This window comes from Cebus imitator, unplaced genomic scaffold (genome assembly GCF_001604975.1).
Source record: "Cebus imitator isolate Cc_AM_T3 unplaced genomic scaffold, Cebus_imitator-1.0 Scaffold343, whole genome shotgun sequence".
NCBI lineage: Eukaryota > Metazoa > Chordata > Mammalia > Primates > Cebidae > Cebus > Cebus imitator.
Window position 1 is genome coordinate 102,430 of NW_016107658.1, and position 10,388 is coordinate 112,817.

Sequence of the window (10,388 nt, forward strand, 5' to 3'; positions counted from 1 at the left end):
TCTCTCTCTCTCTCTCTCTCTCTCTCTCTCTCTCTCTCTCTTCTTTCTCTCTCTCTGAGCTGCCTGGAGCTGGGTGTGAAGTGACATGAGCACCTTTGCAGCCACCACCATTAGGACTGTGCTGGGTAACACCTAAATCCAACACAGCACTGGATCTTGCCCAAGGCCTACTGTAACCATTACCTGGCTACTGCCTATGTTCACTTAAGGCCCTAAGGCTATATAGCAGGTGGTGGAGCCAGCCAGGATTGTAACTTTCCCTTCAGGGTGTCAAGTTCTACCAGGCCCTGGGCAGATCCAGAGATACCATCCAGGAGTAGGAACTGAAGTCAAAAATCTTAGAGATCTACCTGGTATTCCATTGTACTGCAGCTGAGCTAGCACTCGAACCATGAGACACAGTCTTTCTCTCTTTTCCCTCTCCTTTCCACATGCAGAGGAGCTGCACTCCATGACCACCTCCACTACAGGCCTGTGGTGGCTACAGTCAGAAAACTGTCAATGTTTTCTTAAGGCCCAAAGTCTCTTCAGTCAGCTTGTGGTGAATGCCACCTGGCCTGGGGCTCACCCTTCAGAGAAGTGGGCTCCCCTTTGGCCAGGGGCAAGTCCAGAAATGGTGTCAAAGAGCCAAGGCCTGGAACTGGGGACCCCAAGCACCTTGGGGGTGCTCCGCCCCCCGCTGTGGTCGAGCTTGGACCTAAGGTGCAAAGGAAAGTCCCCTTTACTTTTTCCTCCACTTTTCTCAAAAAGAACGTGTCTTTCCCCAAAGCCACCACAGCTGGTAATGTGCTGAGTCTCACCTGAAGCCAGGAAGTCTCAGAGGCTCATATAAGGCCCATAGCGTTCTATCTGGGTATTGTTGCTGGTTATTCAGAGCCCAAGGGCTCTTCAAACAGTGGTTAATGGGTCCTGCCAGGACAAGATCCTTCCCTTCAAGGCAGCAGGTTCCCTTCTGGCCCAGGCTGTGTCTAAAAATGTCATCAGGGAGCTAGAGCCTCATGACTCTGCCTGGTACCCTATCCTGCTGTGGCTGAGATGGTATCCAAGATGCAAGGCAAAGTCCTCTTTACTCTTTCCTCTCCCCTCCTGAAGTAGAATGAAGAGGTCTTTTTTGGAGTCATGAGCTGTGCAGCCTGGGATTGGGGGAGGGGTGGCACAAGTACTCCCTTAGTTGCCCTGGCTGATGTCTCAGCAGGTCACATGTCCCCCAAGTCTTCTGGCTCTGAGCCCAGTTCAGCACTATGACTTGCCTAGAAGTAGCAGTCATTGTGGCATAGACTGCCTTTCAACTTCACTTAGGGCCCCAAAACAGTTTAGCCTGCAGTGACAGGGCTTGCCAGAACTCAAGTTCCAACCACTGGGAAGGGCAATTCCCCTCTGGCTAGGGCTGGTTTAAATGCTCTCTCCTAGGTGGACATCAGCTGAGTTCAGTGTGGTTTTGCTTTCTGCTGTGACAGTGCAACACTGAGTTCAACACAATGTGTCACAATTCCTGTGTTCTCCCTCTCCCAGGTGCATGGGTTCTCTCTCTGTGCCACACAGCTGCTGCCATGGGATGAGGGAAGTATGCATGGTGTCTGTAATTTACTACTATCTTTCCTACCCTTTTCTGTGCCTCTTTCAATGATGCAAAGTAAAAACCAGGTATTGTGAGAGTTCGCATGATTTGGGTATTATGAAAGTGCTTTTTTGTGTAGATAGCTTTTAAATTGGTATCCTTGTAGAAAAGGATACCAATCTTTTTCTACCTATCTGTCTAGTTATATCTTCAGGGATGAGCTGCCTCAGTGTCTCCCATTCTTTTTTCCCATCCCTTCATACTGTTATAATTTCTGACTCTATGTTGATTTGTGACAGAAGAATAATGTAAACAAAAACAGGTGTCATGGAATCCCCTAAGAGCAAAATCACGCAGTAGGAAACAGTGGAACACCAGGGCCCTGAGTCAGGAATGACATTGGAGCCAACAGCAATCTGCAGTGTCTTTTACTGTCTGTGTGTCTGTAGATAAAGAACAATCTGGACATTTCTGCATAGTTTCAGAAAGTGTTTGAAAACACAGTCATACTTCACATAGGAAAATAGGACCATGATCCCTGCTAGCAGCCAGTCCCACCAGGGCTCTAAATTAAGACTGAACTCAGGGTAGCAAACGGGGGAGGAAAAGGATAAGGACAGAAATTCAAGAAAAGGATAATACAGTCAGCCCTCCATATCCACCAGTTCTGTGTCTATGGATTCAACCAACTGAGGATTAAATATATTCAGGAAAAAAAAGCAATAAAAAAAAAAAAATACAGCCGGGCGCGGTGGCTCAAGCCTGTAATCCCAGCACTTTGGGAGGCCGAGGCGGGTGGATCACGAGGTCAAGAGATCGAGACCATCCTGGTCAACATGGTGAAACCCCGTCTCTACTAAAAATACAAAAAATTATCTGGGCATGGTGGTGCATGCCTGTAATCCCAGCTACTCAGGAGGCTGAGGCAGGAGAATTGCCTGAACCCAGGAGGCGGAGGTTGCGGTGAGCCGAGATCGCGCCATTGCACTCCAGCCTGGGTAACATGAGTGAAACTCCATCTCAAAATAATAATAAAAATAATACAAATTAAAAACCAATACAGTGTAACAACTATTTACATAGCATTTGTATTATATTAGGTATTACAAATAATCTAGAGAAAATTTAAACTATGTAAGAGGATGAGTCTAGGTTATATGCAAACGCTGCACCATTTTACTTTTTTATTAAATTTTTAAATCTGTATGTATCTGTGGAGTACGAATGTAGTTTTGTTACATAGCTATATTGCATAATGGTGAAGTCTTGGATTTTAGTGTATGCATCAGCAGAATAACGTACATTGTACCCATTAAGTAATTTCTCATCATCTACCTCCCTCAACTTCCCATCTTTCTGAGTTTTCATTGTCTATTATCACATGCTGTGTCCATGTGTAAACATTATTTAGTTCCCACTTATAAGTGAGAATGTGCGATATTTATCTTTTTGTACACCATTTTATATTGGAGACCTGAACATCCATGGATTTTGGTATCCACAGGGGAGGGAATGGAAGAATAGAGGAAGGGTGCCCTGAAACCAATTCTCCACAGATACTGAGGGGCAATTGCACTGGGTTTTGTCTGAGTGTCATGGCCTCTGCTAGTCCTATCCCATGAGGACAAAAAATCTTCACAAACCTCAAGAGGATTCCTGGTTCCCAGCTCCGGATAGCAGAATCCAGCCATGTCCTTAACAGCTTCCTCTCCATCCAGTAGCACTTGTTTTGCTTCTCCATCTTCAGCTCCCCTACCTTTCCCTCCTGCTTCAGAGAAAGCCTCGCTGATATGCTCCTGGACTTGCTTTTGCCTTTCTTTTTACCTACAACTTTGAACTTGAGTATTTAGATCTATTCTGGTTCCCATTTTCTTAGAGCCTCAGTTAACCCAGTGACAAGGCAATAGGATACCAAGGCAGTTTAGTAGGTGCAACTATGTATAAAGAAGAAGAAATCAATTCCACATTAGTCACTTAAGGGACCTTTTTATATAATAGAAAAAACTCTGTATAAACAGTCTCAGTTTCTCTTTAACTGGAAACTTCCAGGACATATGGCTAAGAAGAGTGGAGACTAGCTGTTACGCCTTCAGCCATCCATAACTTGATCAGTGTGTCTGTGTGTCAGAGGGGTGGAACAATATAAGAAGGGAAGTCACAAGAGGAGTAATAGTAAGGTGATAAACATTTAAAGATCACTAACCAGAATCAGAAGCTAGAGTATTGAGATCACTATTCTGGGCTGATCCTTTCACTGTTCTTGGTCTGGGCTTGGAGACAGCCATTCCACTTTCAGGGACTGCTATCAGTAAGTTGTTAAGGAGGTCCAAATCTAAGAAGTTCCAACCCCAGCCATGCTCGTACCAGTTCATTCATCCACAGGCATCAAGAAACGCCTACTGCAGGTCATACTGGGGTCTTAGCTCAGACTTGAACTCCAATTTGGGAGAGTGGAAAGTGAAGCCAGTGCTTCCAAAAGGAAGGAAATAACTTTTATTGAGCTTCAGATGAATGTCAGTTCATCAAGACACATTATTGTTTCTTAACCCTCAAGAAAATGATTGCTTTTCATATATTTTGACAACAGAGACTTAGTGAGCTCCTTAGGAAATGCAGTAGTAAAGCAAAACCTCCTTGCTCTTCTAGTTGGTTTTTAGTCACAGGAAAGCTATTGATTTTTATGTATTAATCCTAGAGCTGGCCACTTACTGAACTCCTTTGCTGTGTCTAGTGGCTTTCTAGTTCTTTTTCTTGGATCTTTACAGATATTAAATCATATCATCTACAAATAAAGATAAAATTTGCTCTCTTCTTTTCAATACTTACACCTCTTATTTCTTTCTCACATTTCATTGCATCTGGCTATTACTTCCAGAACTACTTTAAAACAGAGTGGCAATACTATTATTACCTTGTTCCTGATTTTGCTGAAAATGCTTCCACAGTATGTCCCCATAAATGAATCTAGCTTTGGACTTGAGATATATTTATCAATTTTATAAAGGCTTTAAAAAGCATCAGAATTAGGTGATAAATACTGGCACATTCCTTTTCTGTATTTATAAGAATGATCAGAAAGTTTTCCTCCTGTAACTATTTTTTATTGATTATAACAATAGATTTCTTAATATCACCACGTTTATATCACTTAAATAAACCCAACAAGAATAATTGTTTTTAATGTAATGTTGCATACTATCTGCTAATATTTTTATTTGAGATATTTGCATTGTTATTTCTAAGAAAGCCAAGTGTCCAATTTTGGAAGATTTATCGGGAAACCATATTTATAACTTCTTCTGTAGTTATTGCTAACTTTATAGAAGGGAATCTGGAAGCTTTATAAATTTCTTTATGTTCTTGAATAGCTTATATAACAGGAATTATCTGTTTTTTTAATGAACTGTTAGAGTTTTAATCTGGAAAGTGGCATGATAAAAGACTATTCTGGCAAGGACATGCAGAGGACAGAGACTGGAGACAGGAAAACAATCTGAAAGTTATTGTGGGACAAGTATGAAATGAATAAGGCCTGATGTAAGGACGAAGCTGTGGGATGCTGGAATTAGATGAGTGGTTATAGAAATGCAAGAAATTTCAATAAAAGAAGGAAGAAAATCTGGTAGCTGATAGGATTGCCAGATAAACTACAGAGTGCCAAATATTCCATGAGACATACGCTAAAAAATTATTTGATTTTCACTTGAAATTCAAATTTAACTGGTATTCTATATCTTTATTTACTAAATGGGGTAACAATAAATGAGTGACGGGGGAAGATTGTATGATCTCATGCACATTTTGATAGGTAAATTTTAGCCCTTTTTCTTAAGCAACTCCAGTGATTGTGTAACTGAAAAAAATTACCATTTTGAATAATGAGAAATAAGCAGTGATGGAAAGAATGACCTTTAGTGTTCATGCATGATTTGTTTTATGAGGTTAGAAGTTTATGTCTGTTTTCTTTTAGAACAAGGACAATGGTAAGGCCTTTTATGACATCATTGTGTTTATTAAGAAAAAAGTTTCTTCCTTTATTCCTTTCTTCCTGTCTTTATCCACTGAGGTAATTAAAGGATGGAAGTGAGTAAAACATACTAACATAACTTAAAGAAGTTGAGATAATTTTTTCTGAGTGGTTTGGTTACACAGAGGAAGGGTTTCTTCTTAAAAGGGATATTTAATACTAAAATGTTTAAGTCATTTGTTCTCCTAACTTTGTGGCTCTTTGAAGAACGATAGAAATGTGAATGAATGGTACACTCTATATTCTTTTTAAAAAATAAAATATGGAATGCTTCATAAATTTGCATGTCATTCCTGCACAGGGGTCATGCTAATCTTCTCTGCATCATTCCAATTTTAGTATATGTGCTGCCAAAGCAAACACCACTCTACAGTCTTGACTGGAGTCATAGCATACTTTTTCAAAGACTGAAGATATGTTTTGAGCCACAGCTTATTTTTATAATGCTGATTAAATTTAAAACTAATTTATTTTATATTGAAAGGGGAAAATTATGAAATACTCTATATAGTACAACTGTCTTCTGAAATAAGGATGTGTGTATGTAAAAGAAATATTTTATATTTATTAGTAGCAGCATCACATTGAAAATATTACTCGCAACTTCTAATTGATCTTTTATTTACTTGTAACTTCTATGTTACTCCTACCCAAGATAGAAATGTAAAGACTGCAATGAGTTTTTAATATTCAGTCTAAGTGTGTTAATTAATATTTAGTCCAGCTGGGCATGGTGGCTCATGTCTCTAATCTCAACACTTTGGGAGTCTAAGGGGGCAGATTGCCTGAGCCCAGGAGTTCAAGACCAGGCTGGGCAACATGGCAAAACCCTGTCTCTACAAACAACTAAAAAATTAGCCAACATAGTGGTACACTCCTGTAGGCCCAGCTACCCAGGAGGCTGAGGTGAGAAGATGGCTTCAGCCCGGGAGGTCAAGGCTACATTGAGCCATGATGGCACCAATATACTCCAATCTGTGCGACAGAGTGAGACCTCTCTCTCTTGCTCTCTCCCTCTCTCTCTCTCTCTCTTGCTCTCAACAGATAGATGAATAGGTAGATATAAAATCTTTAGTCCGTTTAGAATCTCATAGTTAACTGAGTCACTGAAATCACTGAGCTGAAACAATTCCCATATACTTTTTATTAACTTTCAAGTTTCATCCAGAGAAGACTAAAAGAAGTGTTATCCATTTAATCTGGAAATCAAATAAATTTCCAAACCATTTACAAAATAAAATCCTACACAACAAATAGATGTCTAGAGACTCTAATTTGTCAAGAAAAGAGAGAGAGCATCAGAGACCAGAGATGACACAGCTCTTCATTAAAACATGAATTTTGCACTAAGGGACACAAACTGCCCTCCTAGATTACATAGAAGTGTCCTATGATCGCCTCTGATTTGTTCCACCCACTAATGATCAGCAGAACATTCTGAATGGAATCTTCTACCTCCTTCCTAGAAGATTCCTGACTGTCCTCTTTACCAGAAGAGTCAGTACCAAGGGTTTCATAAAGTAAAAGAAGTCTCTGAAATCATCCAAGATGCAGCAGCTACCTGCTGTATGTGCTGAATCCACCCCTTAACAGCAAACCAAAACTAGATGCTCTCAGACTATTGTGTACATGAGCAGGAAGGCTGCAGATCCACTATCTGGATAGAAACTGTTTCTTCTCCCGCAGTTATTCTTCTGTCTAGGGGGCTCCTTCCACAGCCCAGAGCCCAGAGAGTTCCCCTGAGTAAAGTCCTGAAAAGTCTCAGGAAGGAAGGAAGAAATACCCAGTATGTTAGCATTGGATTAGGTAAGTGAAAGATGATGAAGAAAACTATTATTCATTCTCAAGCACTCTTCCTTGAACCCTGGAATAAGAAAGCCATTTACTGTCCTGTTAGAGGTTGAAGTGTCATTTAATTGTGAAATGGAAATGATTATTGCAGTGGAAATAATAAATCCAACCAGCAAAGAATATTCTAGTTGGCCCAACTGAAATATTACTTAGTCACAGTTCTGCCCTTGCATTTTAAGGAACAGATGTATTAATACTGTTGTATTGGAACTGTATTGACAGTGAAAATGTGACATGTGACCCTGCAGCCAAGAGACTGACTTTCTTCTTTAGCAAACATGAGAACTTAAAATGCAAACAAGTACTGACCTTCAAAATTGTTCCCTTTGAAAGAAGTCATGCACTTTTGTTGTCATTGCTTTGAAAACATTGGGAATTGCTTTCAGAACTGGTCCCAGCATTGTACAAGCAAAACAAACAAAATAACAACCAAAACAAATTAGTATCATACCCATATAGATATATCTCACAGAACAACTATACAAAATTTTAATCTGAATCTTCCATTTAAAGGGAATGTTACAATAATATTCACATTAAAGAGACAAAAGGGAAAGTACTTTGGAGAAAGCTGTGCTGGTTGATGTCCAGGCTCCTACCAACCTGCTTTCCCTTCAAGCTCTACCAAGGTCCATTAGAAATTTGCTTGGAAAGCCACTGCTTTGTATGGCTATTGCTGTTGATTTTGAAATGTTATTTAAGAGAGAAAAAGGCTCCAGTGCAAAAGGGGAGCAAAGATATTGGGGTTGGGTGGACATTTAGTCCTAGAGTAATAAGTCACATAGGTCTGGGTCATTGGCCCTTGGAGATGGCTGCTGAAAGTCCCTCACTCTTGTCTGGTGGCCCCTTCAACTCCAAAACCTCTCTCAACTATTTCCTCTGTAAGTTTAGGCACAGACACTCTGTAAGGTTGTCCAGGCCCTAATCCACCTTGACACAATCTGCATTCACTTCCTCTCTGGACTCCTGGCTGTCATCATTTCCTCTCCTTTTCTCCCATCACCACTGGGATTGGAGAGAGTTTTTCTCTAATCTGAGGAAAATCCTTCTCCTTGCTTGCTTCAGAGGCTCCTAGAATAATAGCTCAGGTTTTTATAAAAACACAAAAACCAGGAAATCTTACTACAAACCTTCACTGAAGCACAAATATCTGCTTGAATAACAGGAAGGCAGAAGAGTGATATACCCAAAAAAGCAACAAGAATATGGGTTAATATCTCAAAAATATTATTTCACATACAGCTAAGGTAGAACAAAGGATGCAAAATTATGCATGTGTGAAGGGGCATCTAATTGAGTAGCACAGCCCTTGAATCAGGCCTGGCAAATTATCACTGTGCCATCATAAAAGGAAAGGGCTTTTCATTTGTGAAACCTCAAGTGCCCTGCTCTTCCATACACCACAGTGCAAGGAGATGACTAGGACAAGTAAAGAGCTTGCAAAGTAGAATGGAGAGCCTAGCTGAGCCTGGAGCTCATTAATGTGGAAATGAAGCCTCTGAGCACCCTGTCACCAGGATTTTTCCAGTGGCTGCAATAGCAGGCACAGTAGCAGCAGGGGCTGGGAGCTCCTTGAAGCTGCAGAGATAATTGATCCAGGGCTGAACAGTGGCAAAGGGATGTGAATTAAAATGACGAGTCCAGGAAATTGAAGGAGCTATTGAGAGGGACATTATCCACAGGTCCAGACTGAGTCAAGATTAAAGCAAGATAGGAAGTACTTGACAGTCTGGGAGAATAGGCAGGCTTGTTAGTTTAATTGGAGAATATATTGGGAAAAGGTGTTTAGATATAAAGAGATAAATTGAAGTATTCTTCCTTATAGAGTAACTGTGGCATCTAGGGCCTTTGGGTAATATAAATTAAGAGAGAAACTGTTGGCAAGTAAATTCCTTTTACTGTCAGCATAACATCCTTCCCTGCTACAGGAGTGAGGTCAACTCCCAATGCTGGCTGCCTCAGAAAGGGGTTATCATAAATACCCTATTAAACCTATCCTTGTCAGTTACACTGCCAAGAATTCTGTGCCCACTATAGCCACACAAATGATCAAGTGAGGTGAGTATGGGAAGAGTGAACTGAATATTATCAGGAAACAATTTAGTTATTGCTACAAACCTTTACCCTTTATCCTTGGTGTGTGGGATTTAGGGTCGCTGATCCTTACCTTTTTGGGGAATAACTGCCTTACATTTTTATCTTCTGTATAAACCGTGACCATACAGAGACTCTAGTCGCTTGGCCATATATAAGTTACTGAATAATTTCCATGTAGTCACTATAATAGCTAATATTTGTATGGGACTAACTGCATGTCAGGCTCTGTTCTAAGTGTTTTTCATACATTAACATATGTGATCCTCACACCAACCCACTGAGGTGCATTCTGCCAGAATCTCACCATCACTTATGAAAAAGCTAATACACTTTGAGGTTAGCTAACTTATCTAACATTGCATAGCCAGTAAATGGTAGTTGTGGGATTTGAAAAATAAGGAGGCAGACAGATGGACAAGCAAACAGACAGGCAGGTGAGAAGCACAGCTCCAGAATCCACACACTGAGCCACTTCATCCTTGCTATCTATGTACTTGACTATCAGAAGGGCTATAACTAACTCCAAACCCTGGGGCATGTTTATATAACAGAAATTTCCAATTCCTTTAACTGGGAAGTAAAGAAACAAAGGAATGCCTTACACAGATGATTGACGAATCAAAACTATGCAGCTTTAAATGTCAGCCAATAGGAGACGGAGCAAAGTTAGGAAAGCTTTCCTCCTCAGAGTTCACTGCCAAAACCATTTTAATAGCAGTCTCCCACACAATAATATTTCACCTCAAGTTATAACTTAAAAGTGCTAAAAACATATTCTTTAACCAAGATGTTAGACATTTAGCCAGAAATAGTTTTATGTGGCTAGGTTACTGTGAAATGGCTTGGCTAAGCCAG

At 40.4% G+C, this 10,388-nt stretch overlaps 1 non-coding gene across 1 annotated transcript; it reads right to left on the reverse strand.

The window, feature by feature from the left end:
- Positions 1–5,841: 5,841 nt before the first annotated feature.
- LOC119467874 lies at positions 5,842–5,948 on the reverse strand. The gene has a single exon (XR_005196513.1). It is a non-coding gene; the product is annotated as a U6 spliceosomal RNA (small nuclear RNA).
- Between the last annotated feature and the right edge of the window lie 4,440 nt (positions 5,949–10,388).